This window comes from Platalea leucorodia (assembly GCF_965183815.1).
Source record: "Platalea leucorodia genome assembly, chromosome: Z".
NCBI classification, from domain to species: domain Eukaryota; kingdom Metazoa; phylum Chordata; class Aves; order Pelecaniformes; family Threskiornithidae; genus Platalea; species Platalea leucorodia.
This window is the reverse complement of record NC_138858.1, coordinates 72,264,147-72,280,864: the sequence shown is the minus strand read 5'-3', so window position 1 is coordinate 72,280,864 and position 16,718 is coordinate 72,264,147.

Here is a 16,718-nt window from a genome sequence, read left to right as displayed (position 1 = left end):
ACTCCAGCTGAGTTTGGAAGACCAACAAGGATTGAGATCCCACAGCCTCCTTGGGAAACCTATCTGCCTACAGTATTGTGCAGAAGCGGAGGTTGCAGTTGGCCTGCAGGGCTTGCAAAGTTACCCAGACGACTCTGGTCAAACTTGCTGCCCTCCAGGACCCTCGTGGCCTTCGCTGAAGAGCTGCTCTCTTGCCAGTTGGACCTAGCCTGCACCACTGCAGGGAGCTGCTGCAAATCAGGGGCAGAAGTTGACATTTATCTTTATTGCAGTTCATGAGGGGCTGGTTTTCCCCTCCTGAGAGGCATGAGGGCCTGCTTTAGGCTGGGAGCCTCCGGGTTGCGTAGGAAGCCCAGGTGATGGGAAGTGCCCATGGAGGGTCTGTTGCCAGACCTTGGACCTCCCTGCAGTGGCTAGACAAGCATCGCTCTTCCCATGAGCAATCAAAGTGATTCACCCTGGAGCAAGGGAGCCTGAGGCACCTGTGGGACCATCACTGCTGCCAACGGCACCTGGAGCTCCACTTCCTGAAGGTTCACACCTTGCACTCAGGCACAGAGAGTGAAATGCCACCTCGCTGCGCATTAATTCCCCCAGGCTGCAGGAGAAGTTGCTTCATGAATATTTTTAAGCCAACATCAGCTAGAAAACAAGCTGAAGAGCACAGCCCACCCTTCAACGAGTGTGAAGAAACTTGTGTTTGGTCAATGCAAAGTGAGTTTGTGCATTCCGAGAGGGACAAAGGAATCCTCCAGGGATGATCCCACACTCGGTGGCAGCACCATTTTCTGGCAGTTCAACCTCCCCCTTCACCACGTGTCCCATGTCTGCTTCATGTGGTGCCCTTACTCTGCAAGCTCAGAGACTTGCAAGCAGAAAGAAAGATGATATGTTGAGGACACAAATGGCTTCAGCCAACATGGCCTTTAAGAAATACAGTAGTGGGTCAGGGGAGCGTGAAAGGCAGGCAAAACCCAAAATGACTCCGAAACTCAACTCAGTTTCATTAGGCTTATCAGAGCTCCCAGGAAGGGCAGGAGGTAGTATGACTGAAGCAGAGGATGGGGCCACCCCAGCTTCTTTGGAGAGCGAGCCCCTCCTTCCCCTGGTTCACCTCCAGCTTTCCAAGATAGCCTGTGTACTCCGGCAGAAAGATAAAGCCAACTTGCTTGCATTCTCCAGAAACAATACCCTCTTTCACTCTGCTGGTTACCTGGGCAGCGAAGAAAATATTATTGCTTATCAACTTCCTTGTGAGTACTAATGTGCTTCTGAATTCAATGAGAGGGCAAATTCCACCTTACAAAGCTTTTCTACGCTGGCAAGATCCTGCTGTGTTACGAAAGAAAAGCAAATACAACAAGCCCAGTTCAAAGAACAATAAAAACTGAAGCCTCCTCCACCCCCCCAGCCTTCAAAAAGTCATTATAAAAAGGAAGTGGTGAAATGCACAAACTTTAAGAGATGTTGCCACACTTCTTGTCAGAAAGGCAGCCTTGAAAAACTCATCATCTGACCCTCTGCTAGCTCAGCAGTTTCTCCTGAAACCAGAACGCCGTGCTTTCACTCTCCTATTTCACAGGAAGAAGCTTCCTGCTATTCAAGGCTAAGCCAGCTTCTGAGTTTCAGGAACCAAAGTTCAGCTCCCCATTGAAAAGATGCAGCTGAGTCTCAGTAGCCTGCAATGTTGTTTGGGAAGATAGGGACACTTGGTCCCACTGCTCTTTATGATGAGGTCTGAGCATGCCTGCAGACACCTGGCAGATGGTGTATCTCTGCTCAAGGCTGCCATACAGAGGCTTTCCTTGCAGCAAAGCTGAGCATCACTGGTTTAAGGGGTTTGGCCACCTTCAGGGAATCCCAATACCTCGGTTAGTTGCCCATAGGAGTCCAAGTGGGGTCCACTGGGCTAGCCAGAGTTCTTCCCAGACCTCTTCTGCGTAGCTGAGGAGTTGTGGCTGCCAGCAGGACACAGATACCTGAAGTGGCCAGCAGGATGGCGAGGCAGTGGAAATACACCAAGTGCAGATGTTTCTTCTGAGTTCTTTGAAGGTTTGGGGGCTACACACTTCACTTGAATGTCTGAAGATAGAGCCCTTACATCTAACGTGATCTGATGTAATCACATTCCCCCATGACTGAAGCACTAACCAGCCCACAGGCTAGAATGCTTGCAGGACGTGATGAGATTCTGGCCAGCGAGACCAAGCCTGGCCTTAGGATCTCATCTCCGACGCTACCTGGGAAAACTGGGAGTCTGATCAATCACATGAAAATGGAAACTGCTACAGAGCTGGGGCACTAACCAGGCTCTGACTGTCTGGGCAGGAAAGCACAAGCACAGTTTCAAGGACACAGTCTAGGGGAGCTCGCCTCTAGTGGCCACCAGTCCAGCCTCACAGCAAACCTGCCCATAGCTCTAAATCAGGGCAAATGTGGAGTCTTCAAAACCCCCAAGGATGAAGGCCTCCACCTGCCTGGTCCCAGGGCTGCATTGCCCTCCTGGGGATGCAGCTTTCTCTAAAATGTGACCTACTTCCCTCCAGCTGCAGCTGGCATCCTTTTCTCCTTGTTACACTATCTGTCACTGCCAAGAAGAGTCTGGCTCTGTAACGAGTTGTATCCCGCTGTCAGTAAATCGGTTTGGCAGCAACAGAAACAGGTACCTACTCCCATGGACTAGAGAAGAACCAGCTGTGGGTTTCCCAGTTGTGAGCCAGGAGCAAAGGGAAATGGTCCCTGTCCTTCTGGGAGCAATGACAGCAGGACCTTGTTCTTTGAAAGGTCATGGGCAGCATCAGAGGTCTTCTCTGAAGCCCGTAGCTGCAGAGTTCTTCCATCTCCCTTGCAGCATCATCTGCGTGCAAAAAACATTTAGATGCCCACAGAAAAGAGAAGTGTGGGGAGCAATCCCACACCTATGCAGCGCCTGTGGAATTGCGTTATGATTCCAGTTGAGGCTTTTCTATTTCACTGGCTGATTAAATCAGAATTGACATCTCTCTCTGTTCTTTGGAAAACTCCTAATGTATTTTTGAGCTCTCTAACAGCAGGCCCCATTTATCTGATGCATGACAAGCCAGCAAGAGAGTGTGGCAAAGGCGGGTGTTACAAACACAGTTTTCTTCTCCTGCTTCACAAGTTTTAAAATTGATTCACCATTTAGAGCAGCAATAGCGGGTTCCGTTTTGCTTTTTTTGGTTCTTAGTCTGGCTTTGATTGATGCTGACTAAGTGGGAGGACTACTCATGCTTTCCCTGCCAGGGTAATAAGATTCTGTGCCCATTCATTCACCCACTGGGCTTGGCAAATGCACGGTCTCTGGGAAATCAGTGGCATCACTCTGAACCAAATCCATCGGTGCAAGTGCAGTAGTGTTTGGTTCAGACTGGCAGCACGCTTTTAAACCAAATCTCCTTATTGCTGCCACTTATTGCACTCCAGTTTGCATTGCAAAGCCGTCTTGGAGCATGCAGACAGGATTCCCTCCAGATGAAACTAAAACCATTCCAGGATCAGAACCCAGTGCACTCCATCTGTTAATGGGATCAGCTGGGTCAAATTAAAACATCCAAAATGCCTGTGGATATGAAGTCCTGGTACCACCTCCTTCACTCCACAGGTCTACTCCTTTTGCTCTGTAGATGTGGCTATAGTTAACAGAGAGGTGAGGTCAGTCACTGCACAGACACTTTTCCATAGACATCCCTCTCTGTTTGACCTTCAGCCTTGTCTGTCTTCAGATAAACCATTTTCTTTACCTCCTCTCCAACAAGTATTGCTCTTTTATACTGGTTTTGGGTGTTCCTCCATCTCTGATCACTTCATTCAGCATCACTGCTCTCGTCTGGGACCAGTTCCCCTCTTCACAGCTACCATCTATCAGCAATTAAGATCAGTCTCTGCTCCCATATAGTAGTTTATTTCCTACATACTTCATTCCTGCCAGGCTCTTTGCATATCTCCTCCAGTACGAGTTTTGATCGTCTTCCAGCTCTGTCCCTCTGCACCACCCCTCTCTCCAGCCCTTCCAGCTGGGGAGCGTCCTGGCAGAACCTCCACGTCCCAGCGGAGGTCCCCACTACAGGCTCACTCTCTCTCCCTCTGCCACTGCTGCTTTCCATGCCAGCCTATTTCTCCAGCAGAGCTGATATCCACACCAAGCAGCTGATCTTTTCTCTGCCTTTGAGTCAGCTCTGGGCATCTGTGCCTCAGGGACTTTTTGAGCCAAAGGCTTATCTGTCTGTTTAGCCAGCCCTAATGGATTTTCCGCCTGCAGATTCATCTAATGGCTTTTCTTGAACCACATCCCCAACATCCTGTGTCAATGAGTTCCACTGTTTATCTGTATCCTGTAGTTCCTGGGAAGCGATAAACAGAGGAACAGTCACTCCCTACCTGAACTCTCTATCCCATCATCCTACCATATGTCAAAGGCAATATGTCATATCCCTTTTCAGGCATACCTTTTCCAAGCTAAACAGTTGTCCCTCTCTGCCTTCTCTTCTGCACTACCAGGTCCTCAATGAGCTGCAGAAAGCTAGCATTGCATGAGGCATTCAAGACGCAGGTTCACTGTAGATGTATCCAGACAGTATTTGATCTTTTCACAGTGCCAGTGCAAAGGCGGGGGGGAAGAAAAAAAAAGAAAGGAAAGGTAGCACAGCCCTTGAAGTCTGGCTGTGAATTAAAGCAGCATTTGGACTCCTGACATAATGCAGGCCACGCAGCTTGGGATGCAATTTCCATGCCTTAGGCAGCAAAAACAAAGACTGTCTGAGTGAAGAAGAGTGAGAAGCACTGGGTAGGACGCACTGGGCCACACTGTTCCTGACTGAATATGCAGTTTTCTCTGGATATCTTATATGCGTTCATGAAATTACATCTGCATCTAGGGTTTTTCAGTACCAGAGAAAGTCTTCAGGCTCCAGGAAACTTCTGGAGACTGCTCAGAGCCAGAGAAGAGTCAGCGCCGTGCTCCCAGCTCTTGCTCAGCCAGAGATGACAGCAAGTGGGAAGAGTCCCACAGAGGGGTCCCCAAGCAGGCTTGAGTGCCACCGCTGCCCCGTGTGATGCCCTGGGCGCCCCGCGATGCCAGGGAACTCCAGGCGCAGGAAGGACAGCAGACAATGACACAGGCAGATATGGAAGTAAAGAAAGGGAAGGGTTTTCAGAAAGAGCTCAAAATAAAGACCTGAATTTCCTGGGGAAGACTTGCCTTTCTGGAGGAGTTCAAGACACTTGCACATTTCCAGACTTACAGACTAAGAGACCATGCCATCATCTGCCTGTACTGCCGGTGGCCAGTGGGACCAGTGGCAGCAGAACCCCACAACAGTGAAACGTGTGTGAAACCCTTCTAGTCCCACATATGGTGTCTGTGCCATCAGTCTTCCAAACCCCCACAACCGAGCTCGACTGCAAGACAGGCAGAAACAAGAGTATAAACACCGCTATATTTTTTTTAATATGTAAGACACAAGCTGTCATGAAGCCACAGAGAAGTTCATGTTGCAAGTCATGCTGTTAGGGAAGGAAGAATAGGTAAGATGCTGGAAAACTCTTCTGAAATGCACAAAACCATACACAAGATAATGACTGGTTTCACTGGTTTCTCAAAATCGAAATAAAAGAGCACATAGAGAAATTGTCACTTCAGTTCCCTCTTTACACATCAAACAGATCTACTTTCAATTAAGCTTAAGAAGTCCTGTTCCACTAACAGCCCATAAAGGGCTGGGCACCAAAACCAAGCTCTCAACAGTAAGATTCCCCAAGCTAACAGCAAGATGAGCTTTATTGAAATGTTTTTTGAAACCACAAGGATGACCACAATATATTCAAGGACATTCTTTGATATTTTGCCTCCGTCCAGTGGATGGACCCATAAAGCAGATATGCGTGCTGCAGCAGAAAGTCAGGGATTCTCACCACTCATCCAAGTTCAACATTCAGCATGAGTGCTGGGAAAGAAGCATGAGAGAGAGGGACCGAGGTAGACTTTCCAGGTGGACTTTAGGTATGGGTTTCTGTGGTTTAACTCCTTGGAACTTTGGCTCCTAATATCATTCCCAGGTTTTCACTTCTACTATCATCACAGAATCACAGGCAAATTTAGGCTGGAAGGGGTCTGTGAGGGTCTGTAGCCCAAAATCCTCATCAAAGCAGGGTCAGCCTCTAAGTCAGGCCAGGTTTTTCAGAGCCTTGTCCACATAAATTCTGAAAATCTCCAAAGCTGGAGGCACTACAGGCAAACAAACCATCCTGCTAAGCCCCTGTCTGGCTAATAACTGTGACCTCAGTCAGTCAATACACACCATCTGCAGAGGCAGGTACCGGTCCTACACAGGGCTCTCCCTCCATGAGGATGAGTGACCTACGCCTCCCTTTCCAGATCTCCAGCCAACACAGTCAGTGGAGTCCATCCCCACTTACAGTCAATGTCCCAAGTGGCTCAGAGGACTTCTGCCTGCAAATTGTCATCCCTCCAGTGACCACAAAACAAAAGTCAGGAGAGAAAATCAGCTGTCATGTTGTGGAACAAGAATACCACCTTGGGACCCTAAAGGCAAAGCCCAGAAGAACATGCTGAGAACTTGGAGAGAGAAGTGTGTGCTCTCCACCACGGTGAGACAGGATGCTTTGGGGATGACAAGCCAGGGAAAGAAATCTCTGCAGGATGCCAGGTAGCTGCTCTTCAGCTAATGGCAGGCTGAAAGATGCCACCTACTTCCAGAGAGCACTGCTGTCTGCACTGAGTGACATTATTTAGAAGATCATCCTGTTCAAGTTTCTAGCAATGGATCATCCCGGGAAGCTCTTCCCACGATTCCTCCTCTTTGCTGCTAAAAACACAACTGCCTTATTATTTTGCCAAACAATAACTTCTGCTTCCAGCTACTGGCTCTCATTCTGGTTTGTCAGCCAGATTGAAGAATCTATTATCTATAAAGATACGAGAGGCTTCTGATCTTTTCAACTCCACAGGAAGGAAGAGTTCACCAAAACACAGCCTGGACACCAAGAAAGATGAAAGCGTCAACTTTCCACTTGAGCTTTTACTTATAAATCTCAGTGAGGGGTTGGGTTTTTCTGCTCCAAGACTTGGTTTGCCTGGCAGGGTGAATCACATTTACAGCTGTTGCACAGGGCTTAATGTATGGCAGGGGACACGAGCGTCAAATAGATGGAAGGGGCCGTAAAGTCAAGCCCTTCAGTCCCTATTAAGCCTTTAAATGAGTGCCATGATTTTTAAAACCATGAGACACTGAATTCCTATCGATTTCTATGGAAGCTGTCAGATGCCAGGCTATCATTAGCAAAATCAATCTTTTCAATTAAGACTTCAGGCATCAGTTACTGACATCAAGACCTTTGCAAATTCAAAGAGAAACATGAGGCACAGCCATGACCACAGGCAGGAGGGGTCAGAAGGGAGACTCTGATCCTCCCTGACTGTAAGGAAAAGAGCCTCTATACGTAGGAGGAGCTCGATATTATGAGAGCAGGAACTTGTAGCAATGCTATTCTGATTTTGTTTTTATTCCTCTCTGTGTGTGTATTTTGGTATTCAAATTAAATTAGAGAAAATGGCAGAGAAAAATAATATGAACTAATTACATTTAAGTAGAGGTTAGCAAGACAATCTTTGACTTCTTCTATTTGTCTATTGCAATTAAAGAGCTGTCTGGGTTCTCTGTGCCTATTACCCTGCAATTTTGTTGCCAGCACAGGCTCCTTTTAGGGGCCAGATAGAATGGAAGAAACCAGAGGATGACAAGGAAGATTGGTCCTTCCTGGCATTGTTCACATTACCAGACAGTGTTCCCAATAACATCAATGCAAGATTCCTTAGAAAGGAGCCCTGCAACTGTGCCAGCAGTTCAGGCAAAATGGTAGCTACACTTTTCTAAGGCAATACGTTTTATATTTTTCAAGATTTGTGTATTCTTGCTCAGGGCAAACACTGTGAAACACTGGTTTAAATAACTAGTTTTAAATAACCTCACACATAACTATGTGGAAGGTGTCTGAGAGCTGAATGGCACAGGCAGAGCCAAACTTTCCACAGCCTGGAAAGCAAAACTCCACAGATATACCCGATGGGAGAAGAGCTACCATGCTACAGAGGGCGGTGAAAAGCCTGTCGCTGGATTCAGCACAGATCGCCGGTGTGACCATGACACTGGGTGGCACTCAGGGGCAGCACCACTTCAAGGGTCCTTTTGGCAGACAGTCAAACGTGCTACATGCAAACGCTCCCTGCCTAAACGAGACCCAGGCAAGGCTGGAATAGGAAAAGCAGCTTCCAGAGAGATCCGCTGCTCCCAGTCCCATGCTTGCACATGCTCTCGTTTGCCTGCTGCATCAGTCCATACCCCAACCCAGGGAGAGGGCAACATCTGAGAAAAAGACACTTGTCTACCAAGCACTACCCACGCACCGTGCCTGTGGTTCCCAGAAAACCTGGGATGGGATCCAGAGCTTTCTGACTCTCCAAAGGAGGATTTCAGCCCTCTGCACAGGCACCCTGCAAGGAGAGTTTAAATCATGGTATCTGTAGAGCAAGGATTGCTTAATTTCTGCCCTTGGGAGTAGGCCCAGTACTTACCTTGGCTCCTACCTGCACCTTTTTTCTGACTGTCCCTGCTCTACTCTACGTACAAGGTGGAGCCACAAGGCTCATATTCGCTTTACTGGTGTAACCCTGACCTGGGGAGCCTTGCCCAGCCACCTTTTCCTGGGAGGAGCTCTCCCCCCGACGTTGCCTCCTCTCATGTTTAAGCACAGCTCCCAGAGCTGCAGGAGGAAGAACAAGATGGAGTTTGGCCTCTCCTTTCCTGGAAGCTATCTAATCAATTTCCATGGACTTTGTCTCCAACTCAGTGATAAAAATATCACAGATGCTGGGAGTTTCTGCTACTTTGTCTTCCTTATCATTTTCCTCAGTGACTTTGTCCCACAGAGGGAGAGAGACAGTGCAGAGTCACCGGCGCAGAAGACCTCTTCTCTGCAGGTAGGAATGTCCGTGTTTCCTGGCACAGAGATAAAGAGCACAGCGACTCACCAGGCTGGAAGGAAACCCTTGCACAAACCAAAGCCCAGAAGGATGGTTGGAACAGGGAGGGAGAGAGAGGCCAAACTTCGGGCACCGCTGTGGAAAATGTGAAACCATGTGAAATAGAGCAGGGAGCAGGTCAACAGGGATAGAGAGAACAAGGCTTGGAGCTGCACACTATCATTGGCCCTACCATGGGCAGAGACATGTCTCCAAGCTTTAGAAAGGGCTTTGCTTGGCTGAGGGTCAGAAAGTCCCATTTGTGAATTTTGAAGTGCTTTGGAAATAGTAAGCATCAGCATTACCCTAATAGAGCCCTGCAGGGCGTATTTTCAAGATGGAGAATTGTTGGCAAGCCTGTAATACCGCAGAGGGGAAATCCCTGGAAATACTAGGCCAGTCTGGCTTCTACTTGCAAGCCAGCATAACCCTGTGAGTGTCAAATGCCCTCAGCCCATACAGCCTCCTGGATGATCTAAAGGTCTTTCCTGTTTCTCCTGCGCAGAGGCAGAAGGCGCGTCAGCGTAATTGCTATGTGTTGCAGGCTGCTTGCCTCAATCAGCTCTCTGCAGCCAGAGCAGCTTAACGTGCACTTAAGGGCAGCCAGGTAACAACTACATGTGAAACACCTCACCGCATTATCGCTCTGGTGTCTTCTTGCCATGGCAGCAAGAGACCACACCGTCTGTGGTCCTCTTGTGCATCAAGAGGCAGCCAGCCCCGGCTGTTTCAAAGAGCAGCTGCTGTCCAGCCTCAAGCAGGGATGGGTCTGCAGGTCCCCTTGGGTCTAAGCAGGAGGTTTAGCAGCAAGTTCCTCAGCAGCTGCCCAGGCATCAGCCCACTAGCCAACTGTAATACTGGCTACCATTTTATTGCCAAGAAAGACTGCTGCTCTTTATAACTGGCAGATGGGAATACTCAGAAAAGGTGGGGGGTGGGGGGGGTTCATTGAAGCAAACACTTTAAGCAAACTTTCTTGGAGAAGGTTTATTTATGAGAGTGGAGAACAGTGTCTGACCATTAAGAATCAGGACTCTGCTGAGGTCCCCTTGGACCGACCAAGAACAGATGGTGGGTAGCTGATCTGGGACAGTCTCCCTCCACCCTGTTTCATCACAGAAGGTCTGTCATACCCTGTCACAACCCACCCTCCAAAAGTTTCCCCATCGAAATCCCTGCTGTGGAAATCAGGGCCCACCAGGGTGGGATGAAGACTTCATGCTGTGCAGCTGCTGTGGGCCAAGGAAATACAAAAACATCAGAGGCAGCAAACTGACCACAACATATGAGGACCCTGCAAGGTCATGCACAAAATCTACCTTAGCTTGCCCCTGAGCCAGCAGTCTCTCACTCCAAAGCATCACCTTCGCTTCTGGGGATTTGCCAAAGCCTTCTGTTCTCTCCATAAGTCTCTGTAACACTGAAACGCCTGTGTGCCTGGACACCTGCAGCTCACAGCACAGGGACCTGCTCTGTACTCGAGCGTACAACCCCAAAACACAGTCCACACAGCACTCAGACACCTGGCAGTCCAGACAGCCCACAGGCAAGGGAGAGCTGCCCTTGCGCAAGCACCACAAACCAGTTTGAGAGACCAGCAGCCTGCCCAGTGCCAACCCACCTAGAAAGAGACCCACAGGAACCTGCCACGGAGTCAGACAACCCAAAATCCACTCATTGCCCAGCTACTAACAAATGTAGCAGACATAGAAACATTCAAAATATTATCCATTACTGACATTTTCTGAGAAAGAAATCTGCTCAGAGGGGACAAACCAACATACTCAAGAGACAGGCAGAAATTACCCAGGGGGGTAAAACAGAGTGAGAAACCCACCACATTTGGAGATACCCTGACCTGCTATCAGGAAACCCACCTGCTGCACAGACACAGCCAGCAACCAGTCTGATCAATGGGACAGAGGTGGGCGATGCTGCTGGCCAGGCTGGTGCAGCTGGCGCACAGATGGCAGCACTGTCCCTCTCCCCCCAGACTTGCAAAACCAGCACGCTCAAGCAAAGCCGCTTCGCCTCCAAGGAAGAGAGGTCTGGAGGAGCTCGGGGCAGAGATGGGGTGCAGGCAGCAGAACTGTCTGGCTCTTTGACCATACATCTCCAGTGCCCGGGCCTCACATTTCCCAGGTCCACGGCAGCTCTACAGAGGTGACATTTGTTGCTGCGGCCTAATGGATTGAATGAATCGGAAATACCTCTCACTGATGGAGCTATAGCTTGTCTGCAATAATGCTAATTCACCAAACAACATCAGCACGGATGAAAACACCTCCTTTTTGGCTTGTCTCTAAGGAGCAACCAGCTCCCCCCTATCCCACCTCCCAAAGCTTTGCTCTAGAGTTTCCTGAAATGCTCACACCAAAACATGAACTCCCTGCATGTCTCCATCAGTCACGCCCTATCTCTGATCAAACCAGGAGAGATCTGAGCTCTCCAAAGAGGGCACAGCCAGTGGGAGAACAAAGGGAACGACAGGGCTACACAGGCTACTCCTTTGTTAACCCACCGGGGAGCCTGCGTTGGGAGGCTTAAAAGGCAACCAACACCCAACCTCCCCCCCAGCGTTCTCCGAATCCTCTGAGAAATCACTTCCCTTGAGCACCCAAGAGGCCAGAAGAGGTTAAGCCTGTCCAAGCGAATTCCCTTTACAGCAACTGCAGCAAACATGGTGCTTTCTTAGGAGGTGTAAGTGAACGGGGGGATTAGGAACAGCCAGGATGCTGCAGGGCTGTTTTTCCACACTCCAGAGCAAGACAAGGAGGGCACCACTCCCTGCTGGGTGAACAATGGATGTTCGGCAAGACGCTGCACATAGCTGGCCTCCCCAGGCCGCCAGGGACTTGTTTGCAAAGTGCTGTCATCATTACATATCCCTTCGCCCCTGACAGAGCTGTGGCGTCAAAGCCAGACCCATGGGAAGAAGCGCTACTCCAAAGCTGTGCTGCCTGGAAGTAAGACCCCTTCAAGGGCTTGCCCTGAAGGGCGAACTGGCACCAGGAGACCCCACTCCCAGACAGCATGGCCCAGTGTCATTTATGCAGCTGTCATCGTGCTCTGCGCAAGATGTGACCTGCCCTGACATCAAGCACCCGAAGTCCCCATGACTCCAGCACAAAGGGGCCAAATTCAGCCACTCGCACACACACACAGAGCCATAGATGAGGCTTCTCCCTGTCTCATAAGCAAAGTTGTACAGACGCCAAGCCGTGCCACCCGTTGCCAGCGGGGCTGGCAGGAAGAGGCGCAGCCTTCCCGGGCCGGCAGCACGATGCTGACTCCCACCTGCCTCAACTCGGCGAGAAGCCCTGTTGCTCCGTGCACCGGCCGCGCACCTCGGAGCGGAGCCCGGCCCGCCGCAGAACCCCCGGGCCGGCCGGCTCCTACCGAGGGCCGGCTCTCGGTCCGCCAGGCCGCTCCGCAGAGAAAATCCCCCCTGCAGTTACCTGCAGGAGCAGCCCAAGGGCAGGGCGCTGCTGGGGAGCGAGAATCCCGCCCGGGGACGGCGCGACCGCCACCGGCCGCCGCCACCGCGGCCGGCGGGGAAGCCCCGCTCCCGCTGCCGCTCCCGCTGCCGCTGCCGCCCCCGCCGCACACGCCGGGGGATGCCCGAGGCCCGCGGCACCGGGCGGCCGCCGCATCCTCCGGGCTGCCGGTGTCCCCGCGGCTGCAGGCGGCGGCGGTGGCGGCGGCCCCGGCTCGGCACAAAGCGGGGTGGGGCCGGCGGGGGCTGCGGCACCCCAGGCGCACACGGGTAGGGCAGGCGCCCCCCCTCCGCTCCCCGCCACCGCCGGGCTCCGCAGGCCCGGGGCTGCGGCAGGTGCCGCGGCCGGCCCTGCCCACGCGTGTCCCGGCCCCATGACCCCCCCACACCACCACCACCACCACCACCCCGGTCTCATACCTTGCCGCTGGCGGCGGGGGTCCGGCAGCGCGCAGGGCGTGCGCATGGGAGCCGAGCCGCGCCGCGCCGCGCCGTGCCGTGCCAGCCCAGCCCTGCCCAGCCCGGCCCGCCGCGGTCCCCGCCCCGGCCCGCCCCCCCCGCCGCGCCCCGCAGCCGGGAGGTGCCGGCGGGGCTCGGAGGCCGCCCGCCAGCCCCCTGATGCGGAGCCCGCAGAGCTCCGGGGCGCCTTCCCGGGTCCGGTCCTGTGCCCAACCCCTGGGCGCGATTTGCCGTGGGAAGCGTGGGGTTTGCTCTGCTGCTGTCGTGGGGAGAGCCCCTCCGTAACCACAGCGAAGTGCTCAAGCATCCCTCCTTTCCCTGGGCTCGGGGAGCCAGCCCGCCTGGGCCGACGTGCGCAGCTCCCTGTCACCATCACCGCTGCAGGCAGGTCCCCCAGGTCTGTGCCTGGAGGTACATTGCGAAGGCTGGGTACATTTTCCTAGGAGATCATCCTGACAGCATCAGGACTTGGCCGTCATCCGCACAGAGGGTACCCACAGGCCTTGCCTTAGCTCACAGAGGTGCTGAGGACACGGCGGCATGTTCCCATATCCTCGGTGCGACCACCAGGTACTGGGCATCACACTCTGAACACTGCACACACCCCTGCACCACGTATTAGCGTGCCAGCCTTAGCGGGCAGCCTCTGGCTGGCTCAGCAGTCCCTGGCAGATGGAGAGACACTGGCCCATGTCAGCCCAAAGCTGCAGGGCCTTCACTGATGGCAAATGGCTTTAGAAAGCTCCTCACGCCTGCAGAGCTCACACTCAGACTTCGGGGTTAGCCAGTATCTTGGCAGCACTACAAGCCCACCTGGTACCCTGCATGAGGAACTTGGCAAGTAGACAGCAATGCCCAAGATCAAAGGGCAGAGGAGATGTCCTTGGCCAGCTCACCCACTCAGCTAACACCGCTCTGGTCCTGTCTGAACAGACCCTGAGACAGCTGGCTCATCTCCATGCTTTAGTCCCACCAGTCTGTGGGTAGCAACAGCAACTCTGGGCTGAGACTGGGTGTCCTCCACAAGTGAGATGCTGCAGTTCAGATGTCTCTGCTTTGATTCTGTGGTGGTGAGAGGGGAGTCTGCCAGTCCCTCAGGGCAGCTGAAGTCCTGTCAGGGAAGGAAAAGCAGGCCCTTGACAAGAGCAGTCCCACCGAATCCTTTGAGGGAGTTGAGCTGAATTTCAGAAGCAACCAGCAGCCCCCGAGAGTGATCTCCATGCCTTGCTGCCAGGTGCCAGGCTGGGACAACCCAGGAGACTGAGGCAGTCGAGCAGAGGCACAGCTGTTGAGACGCACTGTCCATGGATGGAGCGCAGGAAGCCATCCAGCTGTGGACACGAACCATAGCTGCTTGTGCAGCAGCTGTCCTGGACCTGCCCTTCCTGCAGGAATTGAGATGACTTCTGGTACCCCTCAGGACCCTCGCAGCGTGTGCTCACATCTTCACCATGGAGAAGTACAAGACAGGTCAGGTGCTGATGCACAGATATCTCCAGTGCTTCCTCTCACATACACTGCGCTCCAGCCCTGACTGAGCTGCAGAAGATTGCATGCAGAACTGATGGGGGGACAAAGATGTCTTTGTTTGAGGTTATTGGTGGGAAACATTTTCAGTGCCTGCAGCCCTGTCGGCTGTAGGCATCCAGCTACGCAAGTGCCGCTCCTTAGAGCTCTTTTAAGCACTGACAAAGTGAACGGTTTTGCTGCTCATTCCCCTTTGCAGTCTAAGACAGAGTGGCTGGGACCAGTGCCTGTACCTCGGTGTCCTCAGTGATTGGGGTGAACTCTACTCTCTGTCCTCTTTCCTGGGACTTCTCAACTGGTCATCCAACAGCAAGGGCCTGGCTGAGCAACTGCTGCTGACCACCTGTGTCTGCAGAGGTGGCTTGTGGCAAAGACCACTCCCACACAACACCTGTCCTGCTGTGTAAAGGGCCTCCAGCAGCCCCAAAAAAAACACTGCCGTTGGTGCTTTCTGTTGGGATCCAACAGCGGAGATTGGAGCAGTGTGCCCTGTAACTCTCTGCCATCCCACATCCTTAAGTGCCACAAATCGGGACAGCGGCAGGCTAGTGTCACCTCTGGACATCTCTTCCCAGCCTGTGCAAATTAATGAAAGTGGAAAGCTACCACTGCAGACAGCAGAGTTCGTTATGGAGGGGAGCCTGACAACAGCGCAATTGAACACCACCACTGGCCCACTGCTAGCCAGAAACCATGTGCAGCACTGCAACCTGCAGCAAGCTGCTGAGAAGAGCAGAGCTGGCACCTGTTGTGGCCGCTCTGTGTTGCAGGAGCCACATCGGTGTGGCTGCATTTGTGGTACCTGTGCAGCTGTGGATAAAGCACCTCTCACCCAGCTGGGGGCAGCTCCCAGGGAGCAGAGTCCTGCCTTGCAGGAAGCAGTTGCAGAAGTGGATGAGATGAGACAGAAGGAAAACGGCTTTCTGCTTGGTGATATGCCTTGCAACCCTAGGAAGGGCATGACCTGTTTGTAGACACAATATCCTCAAGTAGGTTAGTTCAAGGCTATGTTATACTGGTGCACAGCCCAGTACACCTGCACTGAAGAGGAGGTGCTGCAGCAAGCACCGTACCCTGTTTCATCCCAGTCTGTGGAGGACAAGGTAGGTTTGGATGGAGCCACGTGGAGGAAGCTGCTAATCAGTTATACCCAATTAGCATTATGTTTAACAAGAACTTCCCTTAGTTCCCACCTCTCCTGTTGTAATTATTTCCAGCCCTGCAAAGTTCAAGACCACTGACTGTGCCACATGCATGGGGGCAGGTGGCACAGAGGCGTAGGGTGGAAGCTGGGCCCACGCAACACCCACCAGCTTCGGGGACTGATTTAAAACACCATTGTGACGGCAGCATCAAAACTGGAAGTCTTTTCAGAGTCTGTGGCATCGGCATTCCCCCTCAATGCGCAAGAGCTTTTATCACATTGTGTCGTGGTTTAACCCCAGCCAGCAACTAAGCACGACGCAGCCGCTCACTCACTCCCCACCAGTGGGATGGGGGAGAGAATCAGAAGAGTAAAAGGGAGAAAACTCGTGGGTTGAGACAAAGACAGTTTAATAGGTAAAGCAAAAGCCGCATGCACAAGCAAAGCAAGGAATTCACTCTCTGCTTCCCATGGGCAGGCAGGTGTTCAGCCATCCCCAGGAAAGCAGGGCTCCATCACACGTAACCGTTACTTGGGAAGACAAATGCCATCGCTCCAAATGTCCCCCCCTCTTCCTTCTCCTTCCCCCAGTTTCTATACTGAGCATGACGTCATACGGTATGGAATAGCCCTTTGGCCAGTCTGGGTCAGACCCCCTGGCTGTGCCCCCTCCCAGCTTCTTGTGCACCCGGCAGATCATGCAAAGCTGAAAAGTCTTTGACTGGTGTAAGCACTGCTTAGCAACAACTAAAACATCAGTGTGTTGTCAACATTATTCTCATACTAAATCCAAAACACGGCACTATACCAGCTACTAGGAAGAAAATGAACTCTTATCTCAGCTGAAACCAGGACACATTGAAAAATGTTAAATTATTGGAAGATGAAGCAAAAAATATCAGTTGCTTTTAATTTCCTTTTGGAACTTTTCCTCCCTGTAAAATGCTGCCATAAACAATACTATTGTACTAACAGAATCACTTTATAAGAGAAAAAATAAAAATAAAGGTATTATTTTCAGCAGGGGGCTGTGA